Here is a 10,997-nt window from a genome sequence, read left to right on the forward strand (position 1 = left end):
CCCCCATTGCCTCGTCCACTTGGCACTCCGGAGTCGGGCTGCCGGAGACGGCCGGATCCTCTGGGACACAGCCACAGGCTGAGCCGCTCTACGAGCTCACCTGCCACCGTGAGCCCCAAGGTCCCCACGACCCACTTTTTGATCTTCCGATTCCCTAAGTTCGGCCTTGATCCCCCCCCCCCCACACACACACAAACACATTCTACAGCCGAGTTCAGCGCCCAGGGCATTTCCCCTCAACATCTTTTGGTGCCTGCAGTCCCGGGGCTGCGTTGGGGGCTGCCCCCTCTTCACCTGAAATCTCCCGCTCCGGCTCTAGTTCCGCAGCCGGGTAATAAAGCTTGGGGCCCATTCTTTGGGCTTCCTCCGGGTTCACCACCTCTGCACGCTGGGCCACTCAACACCCCCTTTTCCTGAGGTCTCCCCCCTTTCCCCCATCCCTCCTGTCCCTTCCCCCTTCCTTTTCTAGAAGGCTTTCCAGAAGTGCTGGTTCCCTCCTTGGATCGTACTTCCCGTGTTCCCAGAGCGGGTAAAGGGACTGCCTGGGTGCCTACAGGAGCGGCATCCTGTGGGTGGGCAGGCCAGAGTTTGAGGGCATCTGGAGGTGAGTCCTCCCGGTTCCCAGTCAGTGGCAGCCTGCCCAGGCTGAGTAACAGGCAGACGGACATTTTCTCCTCCAAGGATTTTTGGCTTTCAGACCACTCCCCTAGGAGGAGGCACCCCTCCTCCCAGCCCTTACACACATTCTCTCTCTCTCTCTCTCTCTCTCTCTCTCTCTCTCTCTCTCTCTCTCTCTCTCTCTCTTTCCTGTTCTGTCTCTCTTTCGCTTTCAGACTTCTCCTCCTCCTTTTTCTTTTTCTTCTTCTTCTCTCTCTCTCTCCCCCCCCCCCCGCCCTCCCTCTGTCCTCCTAGCTGTTGTCTGACCCAGGTGTAAGAATCCCCACTAACCCTGGCCAGCTGGATGCAGCTTCAAGGAAAAGTCTGTTATATCGCTTACCAAGAAATTTCAAGGACATTGGATGATCCAAGTGTTTCTGGCTTGTTTTCAGATGTATGGGAGAAACATAACCTACTCCTTCCCCCCACCCCCAGGTCAGCCAGAGCTGCGCTGTCAGGGTGGCCTGTGGGATAAAATCTCAAAACTTTCCCTGAAGTTGTCCTTCCTTCTGCCCCATGAACTCAACTGGCAAGTCCCTCCCCAGAGCTGATTATTACAGTTCGAGCAAACTGAACAAAGCTTCCTTCCAGCCCCTTTCTTGAATGCACTCCATGTTGCAGTTTCCATTTCTGTTGCAAATTAAGCCTCCTTTCCAGCTTGTACCCAGTGGTGGAGCAGAAAAACAGCATGTCACCCTTCACCAAAGAATAGCATACTTGAAGTCCTTATTCAGCGCCTCTTACCCTATTCTGCTCTAAACGAAAGAGTGTCAGATTTTTTAACCTGTCATCAATAAGCCCTATTTATTATCGGGATTTACATAGTGTCTTTTACCCCCAGGAACTCAAAATGCTTTCAGATATAATTGAGCCTGATCTCCCTGGTGCCTGAGCCATTAAGAAACCATTAGTGTATTCCTGTGGCAGGCAACTTAATGGCCCCCTAGTGGCCTGAAAGTGGATGTGCTCCTCTAAGTGTAGCTCCCCCCCAGAATCAAGGCAGGGTGGGGGCAGAATGGGCCCCCAAGGTCACCCAGTGTGTTTCCTAGGGCCTCCTCCAGTACCTTCCCAGGGAATGGAGGCAGCTCAGCAAAAAGGCTCTCCGCGGTGGTGTGCCTCACTGTCTGCTCCCCCCCCCCCCCCCCCGCCAGCTGGTTAAGGATTTTCAACATTCTGAAAGATTGCAATAGCAACAGTAACCACGCCCCTGGAATAGGCAAAGCAGTCACACCAAGTACCTCGCTTTAACTACTTTTCAGGTAGTCACTCTGTGTCTTCATTTTGTATGGGAAGAGATTACCTCAAAGGGGTTGAGAAACTTGCCTGAGGTCACATAGCTAGCCTGGATTCCCTCCAGGTCTAGGGCATTGGTTCTTGATCCCTGCTCTGCTCTGAACTTGGTCTCTGCAGTGAGGGCAATGGAGAAGGCTGGTGCTGCCAGAGCACTGTCTCCTGATGCCTCACGGCTAGGGCCCTGTGAGCTGGGTCTCAGGTGCCTAAGAGCTGCCCCTGCCTCCAGGGCCCACAGGACTAATAGAGCCAAGTGGCAACAAGTACTGCTCAGAGATGTGCAGGGGCTTCGGAAAGAAGGAGAAAGGCTACCCTGAGGATGTGCTGTGGAAGCAGCCGGGAGAGGTCAAGGTGGGAAGCGGGCCCAGCATACTACTGAGTCAGACAGACCTGGCTGCCATAGAGCACCTGCCTGAGAAAAAGGATCTGGTACCCTCTCCAGGATCCTGGCAGGCAGGAGGAGACAGACAAAAGCCCACCAGGACTACCACTGGTGAAGGTGTGAGAGGAGGGCTAACTGTAAGTACATTCCTCATCATGAATACTCCACTCACTTCTGTTCAACGGGAAGGCCTCAGAGGGTGCCTGGGTGCCATAGCAATGGTACCAGCAGCACCAATGCTCAGCCCGAGCTGTCCCCTAAAGGCCAGCATGAGACCATCCATCCCAGAGCTGCCTCCCTAATAGCAGCAGGGATGACAGGACTGCAAAATCCTAAGAGTTGGGTCCGGTGTGATAGCATAGTGGTTAAAGTCCTCACCTTCCCATCCATTCCTTGCTTGTGGCCTGGGAATGCAGTCAAGGACGGCCCTAAACCTTGGGACCCTGCACCCACTTGGGAGACCAGGAAGAGCCTCTGGCTCCTGGCTTCTGATTGGCTCAGCTTCAGCTGTTGCGGCCACTTGGGGAGTGAACCATCGGATAGAAGATCTTCCTCTCTGTCTCTCCCCCTCTCTGTATATCCACCTTTCCAATAAAAAAAAAATCTTTCAAAAAATATCCTAAGAATCAGCTGTTGGCACACATACAGTGCGGAGCAACATGCTCCGGGGACGGTGCTGCCCTACCCAATAGAGCCGTAGAGATGTTAGTAGCATGGCATCCTTGGGGTGAGCTATACAGGTGGCCAGAGGCCACTCAACACTGCTCCGCATAATACCAGGAGCTCTCAAACTTTATGGTTTCAGGATCACTTTATATAGAGCCAGTAATGTAACACAGCAGTTAAGGCCACTGCCTGCAATAAAGGCATCCCATATTGGTGCTGGTTCAAGATCTGGCTACTCCACTTCCCATCTAGCTCACTGCCAGCACTCTTGGGAAGGCAGTGGAAAATGGCCCAGGTTTCTGGGATGCTGTGTTCATGTGAGGGAGCTAGAAGAAGCACTTGGCTCCTGGCTTCAGCAAGGTTCAGCCCTGGTTGTTGTCATTTGGTGGGTGATGATCTTTCCCCACTGCCTGCCTGTCTCTCCCCCTCGCTCTGTAACTATGCCTTTTAAATAAATAAAACTCCAAAAAAATTTAATACATACATATATATGTATTTAAGGTGAGACATTGAAAAAGATGGGGAGAAGAGCAAGTTCTATCCCTCCACCCACCCACCCATCCACCCATCCACCCACCCACCCATTCAGCCACTCACCCACCCATTCACTAAGCCACTGATTTCCTTCCCAAATGACTACAATAGCCAGGGCTGGGCTAGGCCAGAGCTGGGAACTGGGAATGCAGTCTAGATGCCCACAGTTACTGGAGCCATCATTGCTGTCTCCCAGAGTCTAGGTTAGCAGGAAATTAAAGTTGGGAGTCAAGAGAGTTGGCTCCAGGTATACTGGGTGGGATTCCAGCTCCTTAACCTTAACCATTGGGCTAGATATCTGCCCCACAGAGCTTCTGTTTATGTGGTTTGCATCTGTTGATGTCTACCATGTTAGAAATAGGACCAAGAAGTCTATGAAATATATTTGTTCATTAAAAACAATAATTACAAGTTGGCATGCATCGTATGAAAAAGATAGCTGTGTTTCCTATAACAAAACTGATGAAAAGAGTGGCTGTGTTTCACATTTTAGCAAACTTCCGGGAAGTAACAGCATAGAAGACAGCAGTGGGGCCCGGTGCAGTAACCTAGTGGCTAAATCCTCGTGTTGCAACTACCAGGATCTCATTTGAGCACCAGTTCATGTCCCAGCTGCTCCACTTCCCATCCAGCTCCCTGTTTGTGGCCTGGGAAAGCAGCAGAGGACGGCCTAAAGCCTTGGGGCCGTGCACCCAAGTGGGAGACCTGGAGGAAGTTCCTGGCTTCTGGCTTCAGATCAGCTCAGCTCTGGCCATTTTGGCCACTTGGGGAGTGAACTAGCAGACGGTTGTGGTGTAGACCATGAAACCACAATGCCAGCAAAGACTTGGAATTCTGGCACTGTCATAGGATTCTCTTGCCCTCTGAATGGCAGTCACACATATGGTTTTGCAACATCCTGCTTTGGTCATTTGGGAAGTACTGGTTCAATGAGTTATACAGATCCTATAAACACGAACATGTGTTATTTTACAGCATGCAGAACCATATTTGGTAATACCAGACAAAGTTTAAGCATTGTGACATGCCATGCTCATCATAAGTACCTAGAAGTTTTCTCAAGTTCTAACCTTTTACTTGGGAGCTCAAATGTTATCACTGGCAACAAATACTATGGGTTCTTTCCCTCAAAGTGACAAGTTCGCTCATCTTGAAGTTGAGAAAACATTTGCTAAATGGCCAGGTCTGCATTACTATAGGTTGCCTGTCAGCTCTTTCCACAAGTAAAAATGGTGTTCCACTAAGAAGGAGGCAGTTCAGCTTCTGATGTTATTCTACGAGCCCTTGTGCCGAGAGACCATTGTATAATGCAGTAGAACGCTTGGAGCACTCAGAATAGTAAAAACACATGGATTGAAGGGTCATGATTTAGTAGAACTTAACGATTCTTATTGTTAAGGATATTCTTGAGTGAACTGTTTGCTTTTACATTTTTTTAAAGAAATTTATTCATTTTTATTGAAAGGAACAGTTATACTGAGAGAAGGAGAGACAGAGATCTGTCTTCTGGTCACATGCTTAGACCAAGGCCAGTCTGAGGCCAGGAGCCAGGAGCTTCTTCTGGGTCTCCTATGTGGGTGCAGGGGCCCAAGCACCTGGGCATTTCCAGGCCATTAGCAAGGAGCTGGATGAGAAATGGAGCAGCCAGACTAACCAGTAATGATATGGAAAGCTGGGCCTGCCTGACCCTGTTTTTTTCTTTCTTTTTTTTTTTAATTTACAACAAACTATTAGCTCAATTTGTATGACATCAGAAGTTTTACTCACCATTGCTTTTGCACTCTTAGTGCAAATTTCCACACAGTTGGAAAGGCCAGTAGCATTTTAGTATTATAAAAATAATTTTGACCTTGTGAAGCCCCAGGGGCCTGTGGGCTGCAAACTGAGAATGGCTGAGCTGCAAATTAAATCAAGAATGAAAGACCAGGAGGTGGCTGGCAGTTGCTCCCATGAAAACTTGCAATACCCTGTCTGGTTGCTACACTTGATTCAATTTTAGAACGCAAGTCCCTGAGAGGAAGGCCCATGTAATACCATGATGACACAGGAATGGTTTTCCCTCCTTTCCCAAAGGGATCTGGGGTCATTTCCTTGGGCACCTGCTCCCTGGGGAAGGTAGAGAAGTCAGACACTTTAAAGGTTTATTAGATGCAGTGACTGGGCTGAACCTGCTACCTGACTAGGGACTGAATCACCCTCATAGCCCCAGTAGAGTGACCTGATGTAAAGATATCTACAGGCCCAGCAACTGTAGCAAATGGCTTGACTGCTTGCTTATGGGCCTAGAAAGAGACATGTTGAAAAGCTGTGAGCAAGAAGGCCTGGGGTGTCGATAAAAGCAGGCACAGGGGTGCGAAGCTCTGCACGATGCATGTTAACATCTACCAGGAGTGCCTGCCGGCCTGCCATGGAAGAGACGCCACACAACCAGCTAGAGGGAGTGCCTGGAAGTGGATAGCAGCTGGTCTTTGCTGCCTGGCCTGTGCTGACCCAGTAAGGTGGCTGCATTGGTCCACATTTTTTACTTTAATTAAAACAGCTGCGAAGAGCTTCTTGGGAAACTGAAGGCATATTTCAGCTTACCATCTGCACTTGGTGACTCAGGATCGGGTGGTCCATGTCTGGTGTCTGTGGAGGCTGATCATGGCGGGTGCGTATGGAAAGCCAGGAAGAGGAGACTGAAAGAACCTGGGCTCAACTCAAAGCCAATTAATAATGAGCCCTCTCTCTAGAACCATCCTCCAGGGACATGCCCCAATGACCTAAATACTTCTCACTATGCTTGCCTCCCAGACCACACGATTAGATCATGCCTTCACCCTTAACTCATCCTGTTGCACCCAAAGAGTAGCCATGATGGCATAGAAGGCAGGACATGTATGTGACAGGGGTACATGTTCATAGTATGGCCTGAAAGGGCAGGATGAGGTAGGTTGATCACCCTGCCAGACATGGGTGCTGCTCAAACCAAAGGTAGTCAGAACTCAGAGTTGAGTGTCGAAAAGAGGAAGCTGATGAGTGTTAGTTGTGACACCAAGAGTGGCGCAGTAGTGGGGTTATCCTTGTAAGGTTCCCAGGAAATGACCGCCAGAATTTGGAAGAGCTGTTTGCAAGTGAATCAAGTGGATCAGAGCCCAGCCCAAGGTGCTGCCATGGTCACTGTGTGCTCCCCTCTGAGGGGCGACAAGCTACCGGAAGTGTGGGCATTCTTCCCCGCCAGGGTCTCCACGTGCCTTACTTCTGACCCTTCCCCTAGGGGTAGTCGACTGGTCAGTGTGGGATTTAAAAAGATATCCCTCTTGCCCTGGTAGAGGCCATCCCATCTCCAGAGCTCCTTGAGAAGATGGGGGTTGGGCACAGCAGTTAAGGCACTGTCCTGGGTTGGGACCACATCTTGATCAATTTTTGTCTGCTCAATTCCAGTTCTTTCATCACCTTAGAACTCTTGTCTGTGAACACAACTCTCCCACCCTGCCCCCATAAACCTTTTGCAAGCAAATCTTGCTCTCAGAATGGTTCTTGAGAAACCTGACCTACACTAGTCCCCTGAGCTGCTGTCCTTGAACTCATCCAGAGGAGGTGGACCTCCCCGCCACCTGTGTCTCTGTGCCTTGGGTCCTCCTTTCACAGTGTGTGTGCGTGTCCTGCACACTGCCCCCGGCCACCAGAGTCCTCCAGCTCATGCATGCCCTTGCAATGCTGGCATGCTGCCAGGTGGCATCTCCCCAGGCCCAGCAGGTATGGACTTCTTTCTTGGTTCTAGAGTCTTCCTTGGTTCTATCTAAAGTTGTCTTTCTGGGTTCTAGTTCTCTGATTGCATCTTGGAACTGGGAGGAGTGAGGGGGAGCTTTCTGGATTTCTGACTCCTTTCCTTCCCCCGATGCCGCCTCCCCTCCTCCCTACTCCCCACCTGCTGATCCCAGATGCTGATTCAGAGGGTCTGGGTGCAGCAAGGGATTTGTAGTGTTCCCTGAGCTTTGCAGGCGAGTCAGAGGTGACACCAAGATGGAATCTGGGGACATGGTGCTCGGCTTGAGCTCAGCAGCCTGAGTAGGCCTGCTTTTCTTGGCAACTCTGTCGTTGCGCTCAGATGGGGCTGGCTGTCAGCGAAAACCCTCAGTTTTATTCACACGTGCTCCTGCTAAGCCGCCACTTCCCCATCCTGTCCTTGTACAGTGGGTGCCTTGGAGCCAAGCCCGGATATCTCAGCTGAGCCCTGTTCACTTTACTTCGCGAAGCTTAGGCCCCTGAGCTAGCAGGCTGAGATGTTTTTGAGTCCCCAGTCTATCACTCAACATAGTTCTGTCCTTCCTGGCTTCCTGCCATTCACAGAGTTGAGGATGTGACCTCTGTGGCTATGATCATATTCAAATAAAATTTTAAAATTAGTATTTTAATTTTATTTGGAAAAAGAAAAAGAAAGACTTTTTATCTATTGTTTTGTTCTCCCAAATGCCCATGACATCAGGGGCTGGGCCAGTGGAGAGCCAGAACTATAATTTAACCCAGGTCTCCTACCTGGTGGCAGGGACCTGAGTACCTGAGCTATGGTTGGTTGTCCCTGCACATTAGCAGGAAGCTGGAATCAGAAGTAGAGCTAGGATTCAAAACCCAGACACTGCGATGACATGCTAGCACCCCAAGCAGCGTCCTGAGGCAAAGGAGAACTGTGGAAGGAGTAAGGGTGGGAGCAGCTGAGCAACACCGAAGGCATTCCCCTAGGGCACAGAACTGTGCCTGCCGGGAGGAGTCCAGCATCAAGCGTCTCTCCATCAAGCTCACGAAATTGGGTCTATTTCTCAGACAGATTAACAGAGGCAGAAAAATGAAGAAGAAAAGGACATGTGCCCAAGAATACCACGCTGGGGCCACAGCCCAGCCTTCCTGCCATCTGCAAACGCTTACCTCTAGGTTTGTCATTTCTTAGAGTTTCCAGAAAGCAGAAGAAAAAAAAAAAACCAGTAATGTGGGCCCTTGTGATGGGAGAGTGCTTTTTAGAGCCGGAAGGAATCCTAGAAATGATCAAAAGCTTAACGGATCAGGCAGCTTGGGCTGCTTGCCAAGATGGCACAGCAAAGCTTCGCTCCAGCTGGGGCTGAAATCTGGGCTTCTCGGGTGGATCCAGTGTTTGCTGGCCACACCTCCAGGCAGGTGCAACCCTAGTGGCACTTCAGAAGGAGACACCCACCACAGGTTAATGCCTTTCCCCTGCTAGTCCCAGATGGCCCCTGCTGTGTCCTAGCTGGGGTGGCTATGGGAGGACAAGCAGACATGCGAGGTCTTCCTGCTGGGCTGCCTGGGAGAACTTCTAATTCCATTCCTGCCTCTCCTGTGCCTGCCCAAGGGATTAGAAGCTCAGCACCTGCGTCCCAGCCCTGCCCTGCCTCCACTGGATGCTGGGCCACTTGACATGCATAGGACGCTGGCTCTGGAGCCCCAGCTGCGTGTGTCCTCATTCTTCGCAGTAGAGTTGGGGTGGGCATTAAGCTGCTGGATGGGGCGGTGGCAATTGCCCATGATTTGAGCCCTTTTCCTCATGACTTTTTGACTTCAGGCAGCTTGCAACCTGCTTCAAGTACATGTTCAGGAGCAACCCTGACTCAGTTTGCTCTGGAAAGGTGATTCAGCCCTTAAACTGTACAGGTGCTAGGGGGAAAAGCCAACAACAAAATAAAGGCTAGCATTGTGGAGCATTGGGTTGAACCACTGCCTGCAAACCCAGCATCCCCCGAGAGTGTCAGTTCAAGTCCCAGATGCTCTGCTTCCAGTCCAGTTCCTTATTGATGTACCTGGGAAAGCATGGACCCCTGCCATACCTGTGGGAAACCAGGATGGAGTTCCATGCTCCTGGCTTTTGCCTGGCCCAGCCCCAGCCTTCAACTGGAGAGTGAAAAAATAAATGGAAGATTCTGTCTCTGTAATTCTGCCTTTCAAATAAATAAGTAAATCTTTAAAAAAAAATCCCAAGAACAAGCCAATGGAGACACTAGCTGTGGAGAGAACAACGCATACCAGAATATTATATTTATTTTAATTTGTTTCTTTGCTTATTTGAAGTGTGGAGAGAAACAGAAACTGAGAGAAATCTTCCATCTGCTGGTTCATTTCCCAGATGTCTGCGACAGCCTGGGTTGTGTCAGGCTGAGGTCCAGAGCAATTCGGGTCTTGCAGGTGGGACTCCACTCCTTGAACCATCATCACTACCTCCCAGGGTGTAGCATGAGCAGAAACGCATGTCAGGGGCCTAGGAGCCAGGACGCAAATCAGGCCCACTGATATGGAGTGCCGGGGTCCCAAGCAACATCTTAGCTGCTACACCAAGACCAACTATATCCCCATTTTACAGAGAGGAAAGTTGAGGCCAGGGAGGGCTAAGCATCACAAGATAAACCAGCGGGTAAGTGGCTGCCTTCACAGAGCAGGGGTGTAGCTCTCCATGCCAGTAAGAACTGAGCCACCTTCACTCCCAACGTGAGCAAGCCATGGGCCCACGACACACAACAGGTCTGCATGCTCTTGAACCTCTCTGCTTCCCTAGGCTAGTCTGGTGCTGGGTGGACTCCTTTAGCTTCCACCAGTGAACTCTGATGAGCAGGTTGGAAAACCAGAGTAAGAGCTCAGCCCCTCACCCTGCCAGGTGATCGAGAGAACCCCAGGCTGAGTAGAAATTCTTTGCACCTTTGCTGGCCCCATGGGCAGTATCACAGTTTCATGATGGGGGTGAGGATTGGCAGGGTGGGGGGAGGGCGGGGAGGGACACATACATCCACCAGCACCCTTCAGAGCTGCCTTTCCGGGATCCTGCCGGCTTTCCCTGGATCAACCGGCCTTTTCTCACAGCCACAGGCTCTCCTGTGTGCCCAGCAGGGGGCATCCTCGCCCTTCCACTGCCCACCTGTGGGCGCTGGGCCCTCCCTCCAGCTCAGCCCAGGAGCACAAGGCCTCATTTCTCAAGCTGGGTGTTTGTGACTTCCCTGATTTTTTTCATATCCACCGTACTACTATTTATGGAGCATTTTTTCTTGCTCAGCTCACATTTCTAAAAACCTGCATGTATTTATGAACGACAGAGGCCATCTGTGATGAGGGCTCTCCTAGCCATCTGGGTTTTCTGCATTTGCAGGGCTGGCTTTTGGGACATGAGGACAGGAGGAGAGCACAGGTTCCCAACGACCGTCAGTGCTAGCCTGCACTCAGGACAGGTCGGGCTTTGTTCTGGGGAGCTAGAGCCCAAGCCGGAAAGCAGCAGCTTGGGGTGTCCTGGGATCCTTGAAATAGGAAGAAGCCTATCCCCTCCCCAGGCTGGGCGACAGGCAAGGTGTGATCTCCCAGGTCCACTAAGGAGAGAGGACTGATCCCTGCAGGGCAGATAGGAAGAAGGGACTTGGGCACTGCAACCAGGGCCCTGCAGGTGACAGGTGCAGGGGCTCTGGGGAGGGGCAGGGATTTCCCTTGCAAAATACATTCA

Source organism: Ochotona princeps, chromosome 6 (assembly GCF_030435755.1).
Source record: "Ochotona princeps isolate mOchPri1 chromosome 6, mOchPri1.hap1, whole genome shotgun sequence".
Classification (NCBI taxonomy): Eukaryota; Metazoa; Chordata; class Mammalia; order Lagomorpha; family Ochotonidae; genus Ochotona; species Ochotona princeps.